We start from the raw sequence: 20,293 nt of genomic DNA, 5'->3' as shown, positions 1-20,293 counted from the left end.
TAATTTATATTCTTCATGTAAATAAAGGTTTAAATGTTTGGATGTACATTTGTGGCCAAAATTCAGACAATGTATTAATATAAACTGCTCAAAAAAATTAAAGGAACACTTTGAAAACACATCAGATCTCAATGGGAAAAAGAAATCCTCCTGGATATCTATACTGATATCGACTGGGTAATGTGTTAGGAACGAAAGGATGCCACATCGTTTGATGGAAATGAAAATGATCAACCTACAGAGCCCTGAATTCAAAGACGCCCCAAAAATCAGAGTGAAAAAACTATGTGGCAGGCTAGTCCATTTTGCCAAAATTAAATTGCAGCAACTCAAAATTGTACGCAGCACTTTGTATGGCCCCTGTGTTCTTGTATACATGCCTGACAACATCGGTGCATGCTTCTAATGAGATGACAGATGGTGTTGTGGGGGATCTCCTCCCAGATCTGGATCAGGGCATCACTGAGCTCCTGGACAGTCTGAGGTGCAACCTGGTGGCATTGGATGGACCAAAACATAATGTCCCAGAGGTGTTCTACTGGATTTAGGACAGAAAAGTGTGGTGGCCAGTCAATGGTATCAATTCCTTCATCCTCCAGGAACTGCCTGCATACTCTCACCACATGAGGCCAGGAATTGTCGTGCACCAGGAGCCATTGTACCAGCATTGGGTCTGACAATGGGTCCAAGGATTTCATCCTGATACCTAATGGCAGCCAAGGTGCCTTTGTCAAGCCTGTAGCGGTCTGTGTGACCCTCCATGGATATGCCTCCCCAGACAATCATTAACCCACCACCAAACTGCTCATGCTGAATGATGTTACAGGCAGCATAATGTTCTCCATGGCTTCTCCAGACCCTTTCACTTCTGTCACGTGCTCAGGGTGAACCTGCTCTCATCTGTAAAAAGCACAGGGCACCAGTGGTGCATCTGACAATTCTGGTATTCTGTGGCGAATGCCAATCGAGCTGCATGCTGCTGGGCAGTGAGCTCAGGGCCCATTAGAGGACATGGGGCCCTTGGGTCACCCTCATGAAGTCTTTCTGGTTGTTTGGTCAGAGACATTCACACCAGTGGCCTGCTGGAGGTCATTTTGTAGGGCTCTGGCAGTGCTCATCCTGTTCTTCCTTGCCCAAAGGAGCAGATACTGGTCCTGCTGATGGGTTATGGACCTTCTATGGCCCTCTCCAGCTCTCCTAGAGTAACTGTTTGTCTCCTAGAATCTCCTCCATGCCCTTGAGACTGTGCAGGGAGACACAGCAAACCTTCTGGCAATGACACGTATTGATGTGCCATCCTGGAGAAGTTGGACTACCTGTGCAACCTCTGTAGGGTCCAGGTATCGCCTCATGCTACCAGTAGTGACACTGACTGTAGCCAAATGCAAAACTAGTGAAGAAACAGTCAGAAAAGATGAGGAGGGAAAAATGTCAGTGGCCTCCACCTGTTAAACCATTCCTGTTTTGGGGGTCATCTCATTGTTGCCCCTCTAGTGCATCTGTTTTTAATTTCATTAACACCACAGCAGCTGAAACTGATTAACAACCCCCTCTGCTACTTAACTGACCAGATTAATATCCCATAAGTTTCATTGACTTTATGCTATACTCTGATTAAAAAGTGTTCCTTTAATTCTTTTGAGCAGTATATTAATTCACATGTAACGGCTTGAATATTGTATTCTTCACTCTTTTCTCTCCTTTTAAGATCTTATAAATGAGAAGGGAAGGAGTTAAAAGCTTTGTAACTTGAAGATGGCAGGTTCAAAAGTAAAAGTAGGAAAAGCTTTTTAAAAGAAAAATAAAGAAGTACAAACAAACGGATATCCTGGTAATTTAATAAAGACAAAAAACATAATCAGTGTTTTTTGTAGTTGTGAGCTAGTACTGTGTTCCAATGTTCAAGTTTGAATTGAACTTAAAATTCAGAAAAGTTTTTCATAATTTAAATGCATAAGTCAGATATTCTGAGTCTCCAAGTAATAGTTTGATTGATGTTGGCATTGGCTGTAAAAAAGTTTCAACTGTGAAGGCTTGAAGCTGAATGGCTAAACTTCATACTAAACCTAATCAATCACCTTTTAAGAATAAAGTGGGAACTTTTGACTTGGTTTATTTATTCTTGGGTTACAGTGTCCACAGTATTTTTCTTTACTAAGTTAATTTTTTTCCTTAACCAATGCTTCCTTCATATGTAAAATATGGGGAAAGTAAGCGTGATTTCAGATGTTATGCAACATTCTCCTCAGATAATGAGTTTACTCTGAGCTGAACCAATAGCTACTACAGCCATCCTGGAATCATATTGGTCAGTCTCTGATTGAGGCTAATATTTATCCTTTTAAGTTCTGCAGTTTTGTCAAAAAATGTTCAGCACAAATGTAGTCATACTTGTCCAGAGTCTGTGTACTCGTCCACATATACAAGGTAAACTTCCCAATTCTCTCACACAGCTCTCATTATATCACCCTGGCCATCCTCAGTTACTGGAGACAGACCACAAAGTACACAACCTCAAGATTGTCATTCCTTTATGAGTGGGAAGGTTGTGGCAATGTAAACTATGCAGTGCTTTTAGAATGCCTTTTGCTTAGCTGCGTCTGCTTGGTATTGCAACTGTAAAGGAGAACAGATTTGATCTGTAGTATGAGAGTTTGCCAGAATAATATTTTCATGGACAGTATCACTTTGTAGTTCTCTAAGTTGCCTTCTACCCCAAAAATGTACACTCGAGTTTTTTTCATTTACTATTAGTAACTAAATTTAGGCCCACTCAGAGGGCAGGAAAGACAAAGGGAAAACAAACGAATGAAATGTGCAAGAAATAATAAACAACTTATCTTAATAAAAAACTCTTGTCTCTTGCCTCATTTTGTGCTACCTGCCTTATCTGTTGCTAAATAGGTTGTCTATGTTGTGGAATAGCAGGTCTGTTAGGCCAGTTAAGAAACAATGGATAAAGGAGCCTGCATAGGACAGAAGGGGGTATCAAAAAGAGAAAAAGGAAAGGAAAAGAAATTAAAGGAAGAAGTAAGAAATTCAGGAATTAGAGAGAGACGGCAATGGAATCCGAGGAAGAAGCATGTTGCCAGCGCTTAGGAGGTGGCTGAAGGATCGCTCCTGTTGAGCAACCAGGTAGCAAGAGCGGTCATTGTGCTCCTGCCAGGAGGAACCAATAATTGGTGGTGGTGTGAGTGGAGGAGGGCTTGGCGGATCCCCATGGACAATTGTGGGATTGGTGGCGGGGACACGGATCAATATAAAAGGTTGTATGCGCCTAATGTTTCTCCTTCTCCTTGGGCTGCAAGGTCCAAAAACAGCAAGTCGAGAAGACATTGGTTTTAAATTGCAGAGGACACTTTCCTGCCTGTGTGTTTTTAACATCATTTTTAAAGATTATTTATTGGATTGTTTTTAACCTCCATAGACACTTCTTTTTATGCATTATTTATTTACTGAATTTTTACACTGCACTTTGTTTTGGACACTATTTGTGTTTGATGGTTTTTAATAAAAGCACTGAGGCAGTTTTGCACCTACCCCTTTGCTTTGTGTGTGAGTGTCCTCATCTGCCTGGATCATCCTGTTACGTTAGCAATGATGTCGGGTTCAAGAGGCTCCTAAAACAGAATTGGGAGTGTGGAGCCTATCCACACCATGACATATTTGCTCATCTTCAGTAACCAGAGAGAGTGTGAGCAAGAATGAAAGTGAGAGCTTAGACTCAGTGTGCCTAGTCCTGGTGACAAAGAAGGCAGTTTTTGTGGGATTCTAGAAAATATTGTGCATAAACTGGATAAACGTGTGAACCAAGTAATGCAAGTATTGTTTAAATACTCATTAAGGTCATGCACGATAGAAATGACTTAAGCCTAGATTATATAATAGATTAAATCTAATTTCTGGACACGAATAAACATAAGCCAGCATGAGGATGTTTTTGGAGTAGTTATGATCAAGAGATAACACTGAAAAGCCAAATATACAGGAATTAAAAAAATAAATATTAGGAATTCCGTTCCACTCTGACATTTCATTTCCATATTTTACCTGCTGTTTCAGAGCAGTTTCACAAATCCAGCAGCTTTGTCATACCTTCTGTACGCAGTATTGCAGCATACGGTGGCATGAAATACTGTTCCCCAGGATCATAGTGCAATATATACAGAAACACAAGACAAGTGTAATGATGTGTAAAGAACTAAACTATACTGTAAATAAATGAATAATAGCCAAGTGAATTTATAGTAATAATTTAAAATATAAATAAATAGTAGCAACTAATAATAATAACAAAACAACAGTAGCAATAAGTGTAGCAAATTCACTGCATATAAATAAGGTACTGAGGTAATGGGTGGCAGTACAGGGTCCAGAGTTCGGACCTTTCCAGAACAGATTCACATGCTTCAGTACCTTTAGCAAGATGGAATTGGGACAAAGACATCATGGGAGTGATGGTAGAGAATCTTCACAGTGCTATAGGCTTTGCAGAAATACTGCGTTATAAAGATGTCTTTAATGAAGGGCAATGAGGTCCCAATGATTTATTCTGCTGTGTAGACCAGGCATGTCAAACTCACTACCATTGGTGGGCCACTTTGTTACAGTGCGGCCCACTGACGCACATATGGCAGTCAAATACTATTATACTATTATACAAAGTTACTGTAGCTTTCTTTCCAATACTGAAAACTTTAAAAAATGTAACACTTAAAGTTTAAAGTTTAAAGAAAAGCAATTTATTTCCATACAGTCTCTGTACAACAGCGTACAGTTAGAGTCTAAGTGTCTTAGCTAGGTCCTTATATTATTATATTATATTCATTATATTATATTCATTGCTTATATAGGAGTCTTACAGTGTGAGATCTATTTCTTTTGTCCCAACACATGGCATCTCTTGTTAGTAACCAGTTTGTCAATATCAGGCTTGAAATCTTATGCATTTGCAACTTTTATGAGGGAAGAAAGGTGCTCGGCAGTAAGTCTTGAGAGATGTGGGGTTTTGGTAGCTTTCATTAACGAAAGCAATTGCTCACAAAGGTAAGTGCTTCTGAACATAGTACTTTCGATGCCAACTTACGGATTTGCACATACGAGGGTGGCAGGTAAGCATACAAGCCTGGCACACCAACTTTGTTGTATTTTGCCTTCAGAACAGAATCTGACTCCAGTTCAATCAATTACATTTGGATATTCTCAGGCACATGCTCAATGTTGTAAGAGTGTGGTGACGTAAACAGCACAAAGTCCTCTTCGTGTGAACTGAAATCGCGAAAACGCTCATTGAATTCATTGCTCAGTAATACAAGTTGGAAAACAAATCCTCCAAAAAATCAATTTTTACTTTACTAAGGTTACTTCAAAGTTAATATTGTAAAATAAGCCGATATGCAAAAAGCCCTCTGACCTACACTAATTATACAAACTCAAAATCACAAAAATCTGTTAATGAACAACTCCCGAACCTCTAGCGTCCACTTCAGATCTTCAGCTGTATTCTGCACTGTTTGTTACAATACTAGCACAAAATTACATAAAACTAGAGCAAAAAAAACGTGAAAATATGTGAGCTATTACTACACGTGATGGTCATCTGTGCCCAGTGGCCAGTCTCAGCAGCCCAGACAGTAGTGTAGCCCAGTGGTCCGCAACCTGTTTGACACCAAGGACCACTTTACAAGAAGTAAATTTTTCCATGGACCGGTGGGTTGTTGGAGGTTGGTGTTTATGGGATGATTATGGGCGGGTTCGTAGGGCAGTTTTATACACAATTTACAATACATTTATATTATTATTATGTTATAATTTAGTAATAGAAATTATACAGCTTACCATAATGCAGAATCAGTGAGAGCCCTGAGCTTGTTTTCCTGCAACCAGACGATCCCATCTGGGTAGGATGGAAGACAGTGACACGCGAAGTGTGTTGCTTATGTTCAGTCTACTCCGTAATCTCGTTTTGGTTGCTGTCACTGCAGAAAACGTGCATCACAAAGATAGGATGTTGGAAATGGAAGCAGCTTCAATAGCTTCTTTCGCATTATTTTAATCTTCTCCTGTCTACAAGTTTTGTTGACGAGAATTTTTCTCAGCATTTCCTTGCGATGATGCATTTTCAGGGTGTGAATGATGCCCAAATCCAATGGCTGAAGCACTGCCATGCAATTGGGTGGGAGAAATTCAACGTGAACATTATCTAAGTGCGGAAGCATGTTGTGGTCAGCGCCATTATCAATCAGAAGCCAAATTATCCTTTTCTTCTTCTTCATATTGTGAGGTTTCTGAACTCTTTTGGGATTTGGGATCAAACACCCAAAGGGAACAACACGCTGAAGTGCGTCCTCAAGCGCTATTGCCATGTGTGAGATTGTTTGTCCGGGTCCGAAGAGAGTTTAAAAACCTCATATATTTTTTAATGAGTGCCGTATTAATATGAATGTTTCGTGAACAAGCATCAATGCAACCACATAAAAACTGCTTTTTCGGCATCTTCAAATGCAGCAGTTCACATACGTTTGCAACACGAGATTTTTGTATGCTGTTTCTGTAGAAGGGTGATAATGAGTTAAATTCTAATGGATGTTTTTCAAATATTGACGAGCAATAAGGAAAAGGTATCACTTAAAACCACACAAAACATCCATCCATCCATCCATCCATTTTCCAACCCGCTGAATCCGAACACAGGGTCACGGGGGTCTGCTGGAGCCAATCCCAGCCAACACAGGGCACAAGGCAGGAACCAATCCTGGGCAGGGTGCCAACCCACCGCAGGACACACACAAACACACCCACACACCAAGCACACACTAGGGCCAATTTAGAATCGCCAATCCACCTAACCTGCATGTCTTTGGATTGTGGGAGGAAACCGGAGTGCCCACACAAAACAAAAAAACAGCAAAAAAAAAACAGTACTAGGAAAGTTCGAAGAAAGAACATTTTTTTAGTGTTTCTGTTTGGGGATCGTTGTGCAAATGTCCACAACTGAGCTGTGACCACAGAACTAACTGCTCTGTGGATGATTCATTCAAGCATTTCAAGGTCACTTCGTTCTAATGAAAGTATCTGCTGCTGAATGTACTTCGTAGTAACGAGATTTCTGTGGACTCCTGTCATATTGGGAAACTGTCAGAAACATAAAAATACTTTGTTGTAATACTCTCTCGCCGCGGTCTCTCCTCTTTCTGCGCCGCTGCATCGCCCGCCTAGCGTTCTGAAAAGTGTCCTCAGTGAAGGGGGCAGCCTTTTTGCTGTAGCTCTTCACTGAGTGAGTCTCCGTTTCTGGCAGTTCTCTCGTGGCCCGGTAGTGTGCCGCGGACCTCAGTCTAGCACTTCAGTTGCAACTTCGCGGCTGCAACTGTACTAGCAGATGACGTTTCCAGTACCGTAATGCCATGGGAAAACGTGCTTTTGTCAGAAGGCAGAAGTAAGAAAAGTTAATAAGTAACTCCAAAGATGCAGAATGATTCAAACACAAACGATAGTAATCATTTTGTACAAGTTCAGTGCTAACTAGGATCTGTCATGCGGGGCGCACAGATTTCTGTTGCGGGCCGCATGCGTGTTTCACATGCCTGGTGTAGACTATCAGCTATATGACCTTATGGTCAGAGACACTGCAGGTCCCAAACCAGCCAGTCATGCAGCCGTTCAGATAGCTCTTGATGGTGCCCCTGTAGAATATTTTGAGAATAAAGTGGAAGGTAGGCTTGCCTACTTCACCTACTGAGGAAAGGGAGACACTCCTGCCCCTTCTTTGCTATGGAGGGGTTAATAGACCAAGTAAGGGCAACCGCCAGGGGTATTCCAAGGAATTTGGTATTCAACCGCAGAGCCTTTGATGTGCAGTGGGATGTGGACTGCATGGGCCTTCCTAAAGTCAACAGTTCTCTCTTTCCTCTTGCACACAATAAGAAAAGATTTATGCACTTGCACCAGTCTGCCAAGTGTTGTATCTCTATTCTGTAAGCTGACTCATCTCCATTGCTGATGAGCCCCATCATTGTTGTGTCATCCATAAAGTTAACGATGGTGTTAGAGCTGTATGCAGTCATACAATTATGAGTCAGCAGAGTGATGGTATTGAAAGCAGAACTGAAGTCAATGAAAAGCATTCTTGCATAACTATCTATATTATCCAGATGGGACAGGCCCAATTAAGAGTAGACGGTACCGTATGGCATCTTCAGTGAAATGGTTTAAGCAAAAGGCAAGTTTGTGAGTTCTAAGTGTGCTGTTAAAAATTAAGGTGGAGTTGCATCGCACAAAGGAGAATATTATTTTAATGTACAGGTCTCTAGAATTTTGTATATCTGTGAATATCCGTGTTGACATTTCAATGCCCAAGTAGCCATGGCTTCATAACACAATTACTTGCTTTGGTTATCTTGCTCTTTTACTGCTCAATGGGCAAATTTCTCAAAAACAGCCTCTTAAAATGGACTTGTGCTGTAATTAAGAGGTTTGTTTTCTTTAGGTATATACAGGCATAACAGTGCTTTCTTTTGATACTGTTGCGTGATGGCACTAATTGTATTAATAGCATTCTGGCTCCTCTTTAAAGGTGGTTTCAATCTCTTGGCCATTTTTAAAACTGGTTGCATTCTTAGTTATAGCACACTTTGAACTTTTACTTAATGCTACTTTTTCATAGTTTTGCCTCAGTTGATGCATTTGGATTCTTGTTTACTTCAGTCCTCTAACATAGCTGTGTGCTCTATTATTTTTTTGATGTCAGTTGTACTGCTGTTCTCATTTGTTGGTTCTTTGGAGCACTGTATTTCTTTTTTTCATGCTGTTAGAAAACATAAATATATTTTCTGTTTCTACTATGGTATATTTATGCATTGTGTATTTTAGTTATATTTTGTATTCGCACATGCATATTGAGTTTGCACTCCAGTTTTCCTTATAAGTCCATAAGATGTTCAGCATTTCTTAAATAAATCCGTCTGTAAAACTGAGCGTCAATATATTATGATGGACTGGGGCCACGTCTAGGCTTCTTGCCTTAAACTGCTGCTGCTGTATCTACACATAACTGGTAAGCAGTGCTCTCCATCTTATAACAGAGGAAGTGATGAGTGAAAGATCCTATGAGCGTTTGTTTGTATAAATAAAAATTAAGGAATAATTTGGATCCAATGGCCATCAGAGAGCAATTTTGTCTAGACTTTATGAGGCACACAGTGATATAACGAGTAACTCTGGCAGTGGAGCCACAATTATCCTCAAGGTAGAGTTTTAAATGGCCACCTTGTTCCAGAACTAATTGAGTCTGACGTTGTAAGTAGGGATGTTTGCTCACTCACAAACAGAGCCACTGCTTGGAGATTTCGAAGCAGTCCAGGTGTGTGAGCCACCTTCTTACTTAGAATGGGACAAAATCTTGCTAAATAAAAGACAGAAAACATTTATTTACATGTTATATTTTTGACAATTTATATTTAATTTTATTTTACAATCCCTGCTTTGTGTTTTTCAATGTGCAAGTTTGTGTTTTATTCAGATTTATCCATTCCTTCATTGTGTTTTTCATGTACTGGCTGTGGTGTTCTTTATTTGAACGCACCGTGTGACGTGCTGTCTTTATTCTCTCTGTCTCTAACACACACAGTGTATGTATGCAATATGTACAAGATGTTAACCTATCTGTAGGAAAAATGTAATCTGGGAGATGTAAATTAATAATAAATGGCAAATGTAATTCAATCATTTTTTATTAATGTTTGCCACCATTTAGTTAGGGAGAGAGAGAGGTTAGGAGTACGTACTAATACAGCACATTGCCGTACCCACCACATGACAAACCACCTCAGGATCCAGATTAGGACCTGAGTGCAGCCATGCAACGGGTGACACCTCAGCACCACACCAGTTCAGATGGAGTGGAACACTATGATTTTTTTATGTTGGCTGGAGTGCCAATTCTGCCATCAACCGCCAGGTTTTTCCCCTGCAGGTTGGAGGCCCTACATGCAGGGCTGGATACAGACTAACATCACACCCAGGATGGAGCAATTGCCGGTTAAGGGTCTTGCTCAAGGGCCCAACGAAGCAGTCACTTATTTGGCATTTACAGGATTCGAATCAGCAATCTTCTGATTGCCAGTGCAAATCCCTAGCCTTAGAGCCACCACTCCACCCACCATTTAGTTAAATTCACTGTTTTTTCTTTCCTGTTGCAATGATAAAGCTGGCAGGTCTCATAATAGCCCAACACTTGTGCCATCCTTTGTTAAATAAATAAAGTTCAATCCATCTATCTATTCATCCATCCATGTAAATGCAGCCTATTCCCTTAATGTGGCAAGCTATTTATTTCTTTCTTTGGCAGTTTGAAATGTGAACTTAGCTGCCTACTTTGTTACCTTTCAGTAAGTCTTCTTATATATTTCCATTTTCATGTTGTTGTTCCGTTGCCTTTTTAGTGCAGCTGAATTGATGTTTTATTATCTCCGATCTATAGTTCATATCTCTTCCCTCCATACTTGCTGCTTCACTCACTTTATTTTTGATTGTTAATGTTAGAAGAGAATGTTCTATTCTTGTTTTCATGGTTTTCATCTTACTAAAGTTTTCAAATAGTTAATGATATGTCTTTTTTATTCTTATTTTTGCATCTATTTAACTAGAACCTCTTAATGCACTTCACAAGTCTTAAGTGATTATGGTTGTCAAAATGATCATCTTTAGCTTTTACCCTGTGTAGTTCTCGTTTATTACCAACAGAGTTAATATATTTTTCTTACATCTAACTTTGCCTTCTTCATTTTTTTTGCTGTAAAATTGTGGTTGTGATTTTTTTTTTTAACCTCAGCATAATTTAATATTTATCCTTTTATGTATTTAGTTAGCATTTGCAGGAATGTGAAATTCACTGGAAAATAATTTCTAGTGTCAATGCATCGGTGTCACTTTTGGCTGATTTTCTTAAATAAAAAAAAAGTGAAAAATTATATTAATTACAACATTTCATATGTGATTCAGTGTTTGTTTGTCAAAGCAGCAGTGTTGCTTATTGAATAAACCTAATTTGTAATTTTTATTTACTTACTGAGCCGAAGAGGAAATATTTCAAGAGCCAGCTGATCTATTTTCTGCTCTCTTTTTCCTGCTTTGATTTATAAGCCTCAAGCTGTCACACTGCAATCTTTCACATCGTGATTAGGCAGTTACTATAAGATCGATGCTCCATTTAGAGGGAAACAGGTCTGAGGGATGAGAAGCAGAGTCAATAAAAGCCTTTCCCACTTTGCCCATGTCAGATTTTCAGCTTTGTTTTTTTTTTGTTGGTGTTTCTCAGAAGGCGAAATGTGGTTTGTATTATCATTTAAACCAATGGTTGAAATGAAATAGATCAAATGCTACTGCAGGGGTTGTGCCTGAGTGCTGAAATTTATTCTTTTGATAGTTTGCCTGGCTGCTCAGAACTAGAGGCAAAACAAAAAGGTTGTGTGTTAAGATCAAAGCATCTTAGAGGGAGATGCTTGGCAGAATGTGAAGGAGGGAGCAGGATCTGTGACTAAAAGAACCAGTGATCTGGATGGAGATCTTTAGGAGAGCGCAGCCACTGTCATTTAACCACAGAGATGAAACTCCAGCATCCTATTGAACACCATGACCAACAGTAACGATTGTTGTCAAAACCAGAATCTTAAGAGTGTAAGTAGCAACCTTCTTGCCTTAAGCCTTTGAGATTTTTTTTAATAAGTTGTTTTCAATTTACATTTATGTCATTACATTTTATTAAGCTTATCTTAAAGACAAAAGTTATGCAAAGATTGAACTCTCCACCTAGCTTTATATCCATTAATGTGCCAATATTACGGTTTTCTTTTCTCATTTTATTCCATAATCTTTCTTCAGGTAACATTTACTTCTAATAAAGTAAAGGTAGTGTTCGGAGCAGCTAAAATGAATGCACTGCTCTTATTGCAGGTAATTCTGCTGAATGAGCTGTTTTAGTGTTGCTTCAGATCAGTATGGAGACATTTACCTTTACAATGATTGAGCAGTTTGCCTTTTTTCAAACATTTTATTCTGAATTTATTTTGCTTTACCTGATAACATCACAGCTTTTTTAGAGGGACAGCAAAGGAAATCAAATTTAAAATGTTGACTTTTATTTAGATTCAGATTTGATGTAATGAGAGAGAATATAGCAATCCTGCATTTCAGTTTCATATTTACATATGTTTGATGTCTAGAACTCTACAAAACGTGTAATTGTGGGGATAAAAAAGAAGCAAGTGAGTAGTTGCAAGAATACAGTTCCTAAAGTCCGCTACCATAGATCAGTACTCTTGGGTATTTACAGTTCGTTGCAGATTGATGAAGTTTCAAGACGTTTTCCTTTTTTTATTAAAAATATCTATATAGTACTATATATCCTGAGATGAGCTCAGCCAGTGCCTAGTAAGGGAGTTGAAGGTTTTACCCACAGTTTTTTGATTTTCTTTATGTTCTTGATTCTGCAATAATATTAATGACTTTCTGGATTTCTGCATTCTTGATGACTCTCGAATCAGACAAGCTAACAAATCTTTTTTTGGCCAGGCTATTCCTTATGCTTATGCATGGTTATGATTAGGTTTCAAGCACTCCCATGTACTTTTTTTCTGGTAGCTGCCATATAAACTGACTGGAAATTTAAGCAGTTTCTTTCCCAGTTTGTTCAAATAAAACATGCAAAATAGATACATAATGACTATATGAGTTGGTATGGTACATAAAAGGTGCAAAGGATATAATCATCCATCCATTATCCAATCCGGTATATCCTAACTACAGGGTCACGGGGGTCTGCTGGAGCCTATCCCAGCAAACACTGGGTGCAAGGCAGGAAACAAACCTCAGGCAGGGTGCCAGACTACCGCAGGGATATCATCATTGTGTAAAAAAATATAATTATGCGGTAATCATTTTACCTCTGTCTACCATTAAGTGCTTAGGCTAATGTCTTGAAATCATAAGAGAGTGAATATTTTTTATTTAAGTTTTGGAAAATCATGATTCTGACATGTATATGTGGCTGTCTTATATGTCTATATCTTTAATAAAAGGAAAAGGGGCAGGTTAAGTAAACTTAGTTTTGGACAGGCTATTTCTAATTCACAGCCCATACAATTATAAATACTTACTGTAGCTGCATTTTTAACTGGCTGGAAATAAAACAATTTTTCCCCCCTAATAAAACACATGAAACACATACATAGAGACATACATCAGTGTGGTACATAAAAAATCACCATTGCACACAAAAATATAACAAATGTAATAATTATTTAGCTTTTGTTCACCATTAAAAGCTGTAATGGCTAAATATGTTTCAAATTAGGTTAAAGTCACTAGTAAGATCTATATGCCTTTTATCTCCCTCACTTGTTTATTTAAAAATAAACTGTTTTACAACAGATTTTGTTGATCATGTACTACACAACCAACATTACAGCTTTTACATATATATATATATATATATATATATATACACATATATATATATACACATATATATATATATATATATATATACACATATATATATATATATATATATATATATATATATATATATATATATATATATATATATATATATATATATATATATATATATATATATATATATATATATATATATATATATGTATATATATATATATATATATATATATATATGTGTATATATGTGTATACATATATATATATATATATAAAAGTATGTGTGTGTATATCATAGCTAGAGATCCACAAAGGGATAAAGTGAGTCACGTATCTAAAAATAGTGTTTTATTCCTAAGCTTTCAGCTCCTATCAGGAGTCATCATCAGTGGAAAATGATTAGACATGCAGGAGTCAAAGGCATGAGTGGTGGCTCTGAGGTTAAGGATCTGTGCTGGTATCCCGAATGTATCCTAAATCCCTGTCACTGCCAAAAGAGATCCTACTCTGCTGGGCCCTTGAGCAAGGCCCTTAACCTTCAATTACTCCAGGGGCACTGTACAATGGCTGACCCTGCTCTTTGACCCCAAGGGGTATGCGAAAATTAACATATTCCTAATACAAGAAATTGTATAAGGCAAAATAAAGAACTATATATATATATATATATATATATATATATATATATATATATATATATAGTGGACTATGCCTGGCTGTTTATCCCGGTCAATACCCCCAAGCTGCTATATGTAGCCCTCCCTGCAATGTGGAGATGCCCCGAATTCCAGCAGGGCATCATGGACTTTGGAGTTGTAGTGCACAGCCCTGCTGGATAACGTTGGGGCCGGCAGGGGTCGCTCCAGGGAGAACCAGGGACTGCTATTTGCCCTATGCCCCGGGAGTACTTCCAAGTCACATGAGCGGAAGGGATGATGTACGTCCGGGGTGAAAAAAAGGACTTTTCTCTGACCCGGAAGTGATATGGAATTATGGACTGAAGGATGAGAAACATTTCCAGGTCAGGAACTATCAAAGGACTATGGGAGCTCCCAGATGGCAAGCTGAGCTGGGTGGTAGGAGGGCAACGCGTCTGGGAGTTGGAGGATTGGTTATTATTGTTATTTATGAGTAGTGGAGGGTGCATGGTGCACTTAATTATTATAATAAAAATAATTATTGTAGCACTTTTACCTGGTGTTTGATGTGGTAGCTGAGGGTTCAAGGGAGTGATAGTGCCCCCTACTGCTACAATATATATAGCAAATGGGAGGGGGTGTAAGCAGGGGGTTAATAAGATGGCTTTCAGAGGGCCAGTCAAACATGAATATGCATATATCAGAGACCAACTTCGTCCCTCACCCCACTTACCACACATATCAGAAAGTACAGCATGCATCCTTTCCAGATCTGGGATCAAGATAGTGTACAAGCCCACAAACACTACTGCAGGTGGTCCTTTTCAATGCCAAAACCAAAAACTGACCACAGAGACACAGACGCAGTTCACAGCATTCCATGTAGTGCAGGCCCAACTGTATACATGGGACAAACATCTAAAACACTCACAGCACGTATATAGGAACATCACAATGCTGTCAGAAGGAAGGACCCACGGTCTCTTATATACGCACATACAGGTTCTACTGGACACACGTTTAACTTGGACACTGTGCAAGTAAAATTCAGGGCTAATACTAAGAGTGCCAGAAACCTAGCTGAGTTGTGGCTATCAAATGAAAAGGCTATTAATAGGCACTTGGACTTGAACCCAGCATTTGCAGGCTTAAAAAGAACAACATTCAAATAATTAAAAAGACTTTATGATCAACACTAGTTACCTTAGAGCAGAAAAACAGAAATACAGTAATCCCTCGCTATATTGCGGCTTCACTCTATCGCGGATTTTAAATGTAAGCACATCTAAATATATATCATGGATTTTTCGCTGGTTCGCCGCTTTCTGCGGACAATGGGTCTTTTAATTTAGGTTACATGCTTCCTTAGTTTGATTGCCCAGATGGTTTCATACAAGGGACGCTATTGGCGGATGGCTTAGAAGCTACCCAATCAGAGCATGCATTACATAATAACTAAAACTCCTCAATGATATAAGATATGCTTCCTGCGCGGTGCTTGTTTGCTTCTCTCTATCTTTCTCACTCTCTCTGCCTGACGGAGGGGGTGTGAGCAGAGGGGCTGTTTGCACAGAGGACACGGAGGCTCCTCTACAAAATGCTGCTTTATCGCGGTGGTTCTGTATACTTAAAAGCACGTATTGATTTTTTGATTGTTTGCTTTTCTTAGCCAGCGCTCTCTCTGACATTCTCTGCTCCTGACGGCGCTCTTTTGAAGATAACATATGTTTGCATTCTTTTAATTGTGAGAAAGAACTGTCATCTCTGTCTTGTCATAGAGCACAGTTTAAACGTTTGGCTAAAGGGTGTTATTTCATGTCTAGAGGGCTCTAATAATGTTAACAGGGTGGGAGAGTTTATAAGGGCTTAAAATATATAAAACTAACTACACAAACATATGGTTTCTACTTCGCGGATTTTCACCTATCGCGGGGGGGTCTGGAACGCAACCCCCGCGATCGAGGAGGGATTACTGTAGTCATGATTTTTTGGCAACATAATGTTGTTTAATCCACTAGATGGCAGCAGAATACTGTCCTGAGAATTATTCTTAGATCACTACACGTTACCCTGAGTCTGACTCAGGTTAAATCGTAATTGCATAGAATTCAGAGCTTGAGTCACTCTTGATGTTAAAGCCAATGAGTTTAAAATGTTATGGCTTTCCACAGTACGTCTCAAATATTACAAAATAATTTTGATTTAATTATTAATGACATACAGACAGACAGATCCGCAAACCATAAACCTGTTTATTGCAAGAGCTGAACTGTATTTAATCTCAATATCCAGTCTGGATAGGTGAGTTTTATAACTTTTTTCCAGCTCCATTACGTGACTACTGCATGCAGACTTTCTCCTCAAATCACCATGACTTGCACCAGCTCCCTTCTATCTAATTCCATATAGCAATGGAAAGTCCTGACATGCTAACACAGAATCACATCACTGCTTTGGGTATACTAAATGCGCTGTATCTGTTGCCACCTCTCTAAACTCATTGTCTCTCTCTCTCTCTCTGTCTCTTTCTCTGTTGATGACAAACTAGAATGTTGTAAAGAATTCAAAAACGTTGGCACGATACACATGCAGAGCAAGTTAGAGATAATGAAAGTGCTAAAATTTGAAAGTGTCAAAAAAAATGATAGTAAAAATCGCATTAGCGCAAACAAACGGACATTATTACTCGGTGAAATAACAGAAAGCAAAAAGAGATCGAATATGTTGTTTGGATTTAAACTTTAAGTTGGAGACTTGTAGATTGTCTAATTTGTGTTGCCATCAGGGAAAAGTAGTGTTTCTTCCCAATGAAGAGGTGTATCCTCGAGAATTAAAAGATTTGTTGTTTAGTGAAAGTGAAATCCACATACGTGAGCGGCAGAGACGTGAAGTGCGGTGGGGTTGGCGAGCGAAGTGAGCAGTGGGCAAAGTGTATGTGTATGTGTATGTGTATATATATATATGTATATATGTGTATATATATATATGTATATATGTGTATATATATATATATATGTATATATATATATATATATATATATATATATATGTATATATATGTATATATGTATATATGTATATATATGTATATATGTATATATATGTATATATGTACTGTGTATATATATATATATATATATATGTACTGTATATATATGTAGTGATAAAAACACAGACCACACATCATAAAAAGGTTTGGGGCTGCCACCCGTATAATATTCCTGGGTGCAAAAGGTTTTTAAATTGACAGAGATGTTCACAACACTGAGTGCAAAACAGAACTGATTCCTTGGTGGTAAAATGGCAGCTTTAAAGGCCCATATAGGAAGTGACATCATCAAATGGGCAGGACCGGAAGTGACATCATTGAATGGGGTGGGGGCCCAGAAGTGACATCATCTAAGGTACCGGAACTAGGCAGGTTTTCTCGGGAAAGGTCTGCAGGGAACTGAAAAAGACAGTTAGTGTACCTCGCCGCCCCCGGTCAGATGTGGTACAGCTGCCTCCTACTCACGTGTGTGACTATATATATATATATCTATACTAATAAAAGGCAAAGCACTCACTCACTCACTCACTCACTCACTGACTCACTCACTCACTCACTGACTCATCACTAATTCTCCAACTTCCCGTGTGGGTGGAAGGCTGAAATTTGGCAGGTTGATTCCTTACAGCTTCCTTACAAAAGTTGGACAGGTTTTATATCGAAATTCTACGCGTAATGGTCATAACTGGAAGCAGTTTTTCTCCATTTACTGTAATGGAGATGAGCTTCAACGCCGTGGGCGGAGTTTCGTGTGACATCATCACGCCTCCCACGTAATCACGCAGTACATAGAAAACCAGGAAGACCTCAAAAAAGCGCTGAAGAAAACATGCATTATATAATTGAGAAGGCAGCGAAACAATAAGAAGTGAGTTCTGCTACTTCGGAAACAAAGCACGATGTAAACCTACACTTTAAATTCAGTTCATAGACAGGCTGCCGCTGGCGTTTGTAATTTAGTGCCTGCCCTTATAAGGCCATCTGTCAGCGGCAATCCAATAGCAAACTGCCACGGGTAAATATTCACGGGTGAAGGACTGTGCTTATGGAGAGGAAGATGAGATGGTCAGGGTGGTGTTTGACACAAACTCAGCGAAACTGCCAGAGAAAGTTTTAAGTGCCAGGACTAAGGTAACATTAAATAAAGCTATGGACATAGCACGAGATGGCACCAGCACAGCTGGGAACCTTCGATGCAAGAACACCAAGTGGCTCACGTGAACTGACGCAGTGCACAGACAAAAAGCAACAGTTCCAAAGAGCTGAACAAAACCGAATTACACAATTGAAAAGGCAGCAAAAATATGAAGCGCCTGATAAGCATATTCATAAATGCAGCTACTGTGGAAACAAAGCACACGGTGGAAAAGTCAATGTCCCGCTAAAGGAAGACAGCGTAAAAAAAACCCGTGCATGCAGTTTGTCACATCACAGATAAAAAGGAAGACGAGCTGTTTATTGATGCAGTAAGGAACTAATCGATGAATGAAACCTCTTATCTTTACAACGATTGACAAACACGGAATGTAACTTGAACACATCGCATAAATACGAGCCTGATTGAAAGAAATAATGATAATCAAATCCTTGATGACAGCAACATTCAATAACACTCACAAAACAATTACTGTATATTGACAATCATGTTACGTTATTTTTAAAATGTTCCCTTTTCTTTTCATAACTTCTACTTCTCCACTGCGATACACGGGTATATATATAAATGTATATCTATAGCCCGATCTACAATATATATTTTAGCATAGACAAGCGGTGGCTCAATTGTAGAGTCTTCGCCTCTAACGCCGACATTCGAGGTTCGATTCCCGAGAGGGGATGTACTGACTATGTACGCTACCCGATTCATTTTACCTTCCCATCTCCTTGGTTTGGGACGTATGAAAAATATTAGGTTAACGCAGAATCATGTTACGTTATTTTTAAAATTTTCCCTTTCTTAGCACAAGCACAGTTGAGAAGCTTCGATGCATGTACTCCATAACGCGTTAAAAAATAACGCATTTAATCACACTTTCAATTCCAAGCAAACGGAACTTTTGTCAATGCATGATTTCCTGGTACATCCATTACACTGATGCACACATCACAGCTACAAAAATGTTAGAGTCGGAATAAAGCGCGTTCCTACGACTGATCATTTCGACTACCCGAGCGAAGCCTTGATAAAAGCATGGTTTTGTGCACACTGAAAAGCAAGCAAAATTAGATGCATTACAGAAAGCGGACTTTGTGGCTCTTACTGGGGATCATTGGACTTCCGTGACCGTTAGTAATTCTAAATACATCTAATTACAAAATGTTCAATGATCACACTGTTTTAGCCTAATGTACAAAATAATTTTGGCTAATGTTACTCAGAGTTTAAAGAGTAAGCTGGTCAAATTACCTTTTATGTTTCTGACTTATTTTTTAAGAAGAAAAACTGCACTTTATGGTGAAATTTTGGTTATTATTATTTAAAGACAATACTATTCTGAAAATGTACTTAAAGTACTTAAACTACCACTTTATTTTTAAGTCTGCCCAATTTTAACCAGGGATGATATTTTTGTTTCTGTTTTGAATTCAAATGCAGTTTAAAAGCTTTTTTTTCAGAAATTAAAACAGCTTCAGTTTACAATATTCATGTCCATGTCTATTATTTGATTCTGTCGCCCACTAAAACCGCTTTTAAATAAAAAAAAAAACATTTGCGATTTGGGGCAAATTTACGTGTGCGATTACATACGATTAATCAAGATTAATTCTTACACAGCCTCTAATTAATTGGATTAATTTTTTTAATCGAGTCCCACCCCTAATATATATATGTAGATATATATATGTAGATTTGTATATATATGTGTATATACAGTATATATGCAGATATGTATATGTTGTATATACAGTATGTATATATGTGTGTGTGTATATATACAGTATGTATATATATGTTTATATGTATATATATGTTTATATATGTGTCTGTGTGTGTGTGTATATATATATATATATATATATATATATATATATATATATATGCCAGCAACACTCATGACAATTACAAAACAATTACATTGTCAATCATGTTACGTTATTATTAAAATGTTTCCTTCTTTTTACTTCTCGCTGCCAATCGCAGCTATTTTGCTAT

The 20,293-nt window shown here is 38.4% G+C and overlaps 1 protein-coding gene across 7 annotated transcripts in view; it reads left to right on the top strand.

The window, feature by feature from the left end:
* LOC120522987 (cytoplasmic protein NCK2) overlaps positions 1 to 20,293 on the top strand; it is a 396,008-nt gene that overhangs the window by 249,021 nt on the left and 126,694 nt on the right. The window contains exon 1 of one of the 7 annotated variants that reach the window (XM_039743869.1): positions 11,235 to 11,673. The exons of the other annotated variants lie outside the window; for them this stretch is intronic. The gene's annotated coding sequence lies outside the window, so the exon portion shown is untranslated. Of the gene's footprint in view, positions 1 to 11,234; positions 11,674 to 20,293 lie in introns of those variants that run through there. 7 annotated transcript variants of the gene reach the window in all.

The sequence above is a fragment of the Polypterus senegalus genome, chromosome 2 (genome assembly GCF_016835505.1).
Source record: "Polypterus senegalus isolate Bchr_013 chromosome 2, ASM1683550v1, whole genome shotgun sequence".
NCBI lineage: Eukaryota > Metazoa > Chordata > Cladistia > Polypteriformes > Polypteridae > Polypterus > Polypterus senegalus.
Note: the sequence above shows the minus strand (reverse complement) of the source record. Positions and strands in the feature narration are given on the sequence as shown.